The sequence below is a fragment of the Dermacentor albipictus genome, chromosome 8 (genome assembly GCF_038994185.2).
Source record: "Dermacentor albipictus isolate Rhodes 1998 colony chromosome 8, USDA_Dalb.pri_finalv2, whole genome shotgun sequence".
Taxonomy (NCBI): domain Eukaryota; kingdom Metazoa; phylum Arthropoda; class Arachnida; order Ixodida; family Ixodidae; genus Dermacentor; species Dermacentor albipictus.
Window position 1 is genome coordinate 57,893,070 of NC_091828.1, and position 6,000 is coordinate 57,899,069.

Below are 6,000 nucleotides of genomic sequence, written 5' to 3' on the forward strand. Positions count from 1 at the left end.
TTCTGACATGTTTGCTACCAGTAAATGCTCGAAAACATCTTGGCATTCTGTAGTGTTGCCCAACAATGCAAAAGGGATTCCTAATAACTAGAAAAATAAATGGAAATGCATCATAAAGTATGTTACGTGATTGTAATGCAGAATCACTCAACTTCTGGGACTACATAATCACCCGATTCACTTGCACTTTCTGATCTAGTTCAGAAGGTGCTGCATTTCACTACGCGTTCCACTAGTTCAACATCGCAGCAACTGCACTTTGTGATTCGTTTTACTTACTACAGGCTTTGCACAGGGCGGGTTCACAGCATTCCCTGCACTTGTAAGAAAGGTAGTGCATGTTTATGCAGCAGGTGTGGTGCATGGCATATTGTTCTGGAGTAATAAACTAACTTTGGCTGTCCCATAAATTTTACTGGTCATTAATTCCAAGGTGTAGTGCAGTCACATGTCTAGTAGGCAAGTGTGGTATTTTGCATAAACATTGCAAACCTAACTGTGAGGAAAGTTCACTCAGGTAAATTAGTTACGATCGAGTAGCATAGATTACTGAAACCGTCTTAGGAATCTTTGGAAGGCTAGCGAAGCAATTTTATTATTAGCAGCCTTTAAACAGCATGCGAGCATGACATATGCTCCTTATATATGCAGATAAGATATTCTTGACTCAGCAAGAAACGATGAATCATGTGCCACGCGGCTACTTCAGTTGAAGCAGTATTAGTGGCCTCTACAAACAATGCCAATGCAGATGATCCAAATGTTTTGCAGGGGCGACATTTACGCATGAAATCACGTTAGATTAACGTTTCTTTAACCACATGATCAGCCCATGTTATAAGTGCTTCTTAATATCCTCCTATTTATTAGACTAGTCATATCTCTGTACGCAAAGGCTACTAATTAGGTCCAATGCTATGTCATCTTAACAAAAACTTCACTTAGTAATACACATGCTGTGATAAGGTTTCTTTGAGTCCACAGTGAGATGCTGTACAAGGTAAATTCATTACATTTAAAATTAAGCTCCTGTTCTTCCGAATGAGAAGAAAGGGAAGTGGGGGTCCCAATTTTTCATAATCACTGCTGGAAGAAGCCAGGGAACGCGCGTGGACCTATTTGTAATTTTCTATTGAAATGTAGAAATGATAAAGGGAAATGAAAATGTCAAAAAAAACAACCAGCCATGGGTGGGGAACGAACCTACAACCTTTGCATTAGCCATAGGATGCACTAATCACTGTGCTACCAAGACAGCATTCAACCGTCCACAATGGCCCCTCAGATTGTCGACGCTGGAACGCGGCCGTAGTACCACAGTGGTTAGTATATCACATGCGTAATGTGAACCTTATGGGTTCGTTCTCCACCCACACGTGGATGTCTCTTCATCCAATTTCATTTCCCTTAAATTTATCATTTCTATACTTCATATAAAGAAACTTAAAACATGTTCCTGTATGCTTTCCTTGGCCTCATTATCTGCTGACTTCTTCCAGTTCTGTTACTTTCAACACATATACATATTATCATTTGGTAAGTAAACAACTTTTTCATGATGCTGGAATGCAATATAAAACATTATTGCACGGCCGTGTTGCGTAGAAAGCATTACATTGCCCAGGCAAGGTGTATTAATGCCAATCTGAAGAAAAAAAAAATGGCTGTGGCTTAGGTAAGGTTAAGCCCAGGATACGAAGCATACTAGCCTTTATTTTAGTTGTTGAACCACTGTTTAGCCTGGTGAACTGCTGTTGCTTGGCTATATTTGGTTCGGCTAGACGAAGAAACAACTCATGCATTACTTCTTCGCCTTCAAGAGTGGAACGCGACAGCGTTCCCGTCGACCCGCCAAGGGGTGTAAGACAATGGGCTACAGGGCAGCGACTACGCGCCCCGCATTGGACGCGGTGAGCGTCGAGCAAAGCAGCGTTCGGCGCGGCAACGAAATGTGCGCCTGAGCAAGAGACGCACGCCTTAGAAACAGCGCGTTTCTAAGGCAACACCGCATTCACTAGAGGCGCTTTTGTACCGCTTTGAAGCGTTGTACTCGTGGCTCAGTGGTAGCGTCTCCGTCCCACACTCCGGAGACCCTGGTTCGATTCCCACCCAGCCCGTCTTGCAAGAGTTGAGCCAAAGCCACTTCTCCTCTGTCGTGACGTCACGGTGTCACGTGATTTCATGGTCACCGCCGCGCCTGAGGAGCTGGGTTGAGCCCTCGTAATATGCTTCGCATAAAATGAATTCCCTCTCTAGGCAGCACTGCTGAGTACTGCTGTATGCAACAGGGTTTAAAGAAAACAACTTGTTCAGAAATAAAGCCATCAAACAACGAGGAAATATGAAACCTAGATGAAAATTTGCGCAGTTGCATGTTGAAAATTTAGCACAGCAACAGATGAAGACATAATGTAGGAAGTGCCAGGATGATTTATTTTGGAAACACGAGGCAATATACTTGAAACATGTATATGAGCTTACATGTGCAGAAAAATTGTTGATGTGGCAGCTAAACTATTATTGGCGTAGAACACACTGATGCAAGGTGTGGAGCATGTAAATCTGATCCTGACCTTAACTCAAAGAAACATGGCTCTTTCTCATGATTCGCTACACATGGCTAGCTCACACAATTTAGCAGCTTCTATATATATCTTGTAAGTGGTGGTCTGTGTGTCTTTTGCAAGCTTTAAATATCCACAAGTGCCACGTAGCTGGACAGAACTAAGGTAATGTCATTTGCCATCATTTTGAGCAAGTGAAACTAACTTTTGCGTTATGCGTAATTAGGTAATTAGCTATTAACGATTATTTAACTGCTCAAATATAGCATTCAAAGCACAAGTGTCAGTGCGGAAATCGTAGAGCATCCTGAAAAATTCCCAATCCAGCTTTCTACTGCTAAGTAGGTGCAATACACATTTTTTTTCTAATAAGCCCGTGAGTGCATGCAAGATGTGCCGCGCAACAAACCACTCCTGCAACTGACCGCCATTTGGCTGTTTCTTTTAGGCTTGAGAAAAACATTTTTGAGAATAATATTTTAAAAAATTGAATAATTATTATTGATTACGTATTAGGCAAAATGCATGAAATAGTGTGACTGCCACCTCCATTTCCGGCGACATGAATTGACTCCATTTTCATGTCCACATACTTCTATACATGGTGCGTGTTTTGAGATGGTTGTGTAATTTAGGGTGGTTTTAACTAATTGACGCTTCGCACCCTAATAGTCGACAGCCTGAAAAAAAAAATTGGTACATAAACGGTTGCTGTAAGTACTCCATACTCCTTTAACCTAGTGCGAAGTGCTTGTGAGCCAATGATTTGGTTGTTCTAAGCAGTATTTCTCATCCTGACCTGAAGTTATAGCCCAGTTCCTATGGTGCCATGCTGCCCAGTCACTCTGGTCACAGCTTCAATCTAGGCCATGGCAGCTGCCCTCCAATGGGGGTATAATGCAATAACGCTTATGCACTTAGATTCAGGTGCCTATTAAAGAAGGCCAAGTGACCAAAACTTCAGATTGTGACTTTCGCATGTAAAACCCCATAATTTAATTTTAGAATGTAAAGGTACTTTATTGGGAGCAGGACATCATCTTGAGCTTTTACTGCACTGCCATGGCACCAAGAAGCTCGGAGTAAATAATATCAATTTCTTAGACAATGTCCATACCTTGCAAACATTTACAAACACTTCTCTGCATGCACCTCTGTTGCTGTTATGTAGTTCCGTGTGCCGAGGGTTAGGATGCTAGAAAATCTTACAAACCTGATTTTTTTACCGCTTAAACTTTGTTGGTTAGTTTGTATTTGTGTGTGTACCGAATGCACATTTCCGTGCATCAATTTCTTCAGAAAGTCCACTCTTTGTTTATTTGTGCATGCAAAATGGGTTCAGAAGAACTGCTTTCCGAAGATCTGTATAACAAGCAAAAAACGAAATTATACGCAGGCTGCGCAAAGAGAAAGGATTGTTTTTGTAAATATGTTATTTAGTTTTAAAGAAAAGGCAGCTGTCAGTATTCTGTTCCAAAGTGAAAATTGCCCCTACCTGCTCTGCTTCATTCTCTGATGGTGATGGCCCATTCGGGGGCAATTCGGCGACTGACTAGCTGCACTTTGGCCATGTCGGGTCTGCTGTCACCAGGCCCAAGGTCAATCGACATCCTCACCGAACGTCGAGTTCAAATTCTATCAAAGAAACATCTCACCATTTTGCTATCAGCTTTGTGACTTTGTGTGTTTCACACACGGCCGTCAGTGAAATATTCCGTCACTTGGATAATGACAAAATTCTAGCCTTTTCGGGCAGCTAAGCTTAATACGCAATAAAAGGAGAACATTAAAGCGCAAATACAGTTGTCGCATTAGATTGGTCAAGCACAGCAGAAATGGAAATGAATCAGTGATACTGTGTAAGTTGGCTTTGAATGCAAGAAACGTAAAAACAGGAACTTGCAGCCACACCATTTAGAATTTCCCGCGTTTCCTACACCTCGCAACATGTTTGGCATCGTCCGGTACTCGGGGATAGTAATCGGTTGAAAATAAGATACTTAACCGGGCTATATTTGCGCATAGAACGACTCACGTAGTGAAGCTACTGTCAAATACCAGGTGAGGCATCTGCCATGCGCGGTGCGGTTCAAAAAGGAATGCGAGTTTCCCTTGTCTCACGCCTACTAAGCTAAGATAGAATTTGAGGTTCGTACGAAACTATACTGGATATTTACTATCCGAATGAAACGCTGGAAATTTTGTTACGTCACATTGCATACGTATGAAAGTGAGGAAATTGGTTTTATTGTATTCTGCACAGGCGGCATGTAGCAGCTACCACTCTCATTCAACGAAAGCATGAAAGTGGTACTCGCGGCCCGGAAAACAAACGCATACAGCGCCAACGTTATGCTCCTCGGAGTTGGAACTAAGCACCATCAAGCCGCTTAGTTTTCTAGCCTTGATAACGCCATGAACACGACCAAACATCCAGCGAAGCAACTGTTTGCTCTCGAAAATTATTACCGCTTCCATTTACATACCTATCGCTGCCACAAGCAAAAGTCAATGGGCTAGATGTTCGCAATCCGCAGGTTAGACTGACAGCAATATATTACGACAACGTAAAACAATTTCCACGCGGACTTACTAGCCGCAGTGTGCGGTAAGTGCCGCAGTTCTCGTTTGCCGCTCGAAATTCACACCTTGATGACGGGCACTATATCTTTCACATGAAATATCGCACGCTTTGCCCCGGAGCTCAATAGAAGGCCGAAACGCATTTGCACGTATCTGAAATCCGCATGCCGGAAGCCCGTCGACGCTTCCGTGAACGGAGCATGCCGCCATAGCCCCCGTACGGCCGCTTCACTTGGACGTGAGGCACTTCTATCAAACATTTCACATGCGACATGTCTCACACCAATTGGGCGAACACGAGAAAATGACACAGGTCGCAATGCGACGCCGTTCAGCCGTGCATCCACCGATGAGCTGCGTGCGCGGACTTGCAGAAAAACAAAACGATAGGCGCGAGAAGATGGCCGCTCTCGTTGCGGAGACGAAGCAACGGTGTAGCGGAAAAGCGCGAATGAATACTGCCAACTGTTGGCTTCGACGTTATGCCGGTGGTGGTGGCTTTAGTGGCGTGTGTTGGGGCTATGTTTTTATATTTCTTTTCCACAAACAGTATCGTTAAGATCACCTGTTTGTTTGCATTTTTTTACTGTGTCGCTTAGCATTATTTTTTTGTCTTTGTATGCAATAAAGCGGTCAATTATGGCCTCCCAGATTCGCGCGCGCTAGCTTCGCATGCAAATCTCGCAGGTCATGGGACAACGCGTTAGGAAATGCCGTTCTTGTCGTTGTTAGGGCTCCATTATGGTTCCTTCAACTGAGATTGAAGCGTAGTGTCCCTTTTCTTGGGAGTGGGGAGGAGGCGAACAAGACGGCATAATCAGTGCGGGGCGGGGGAGTAGGTTGGTGTTGGTTG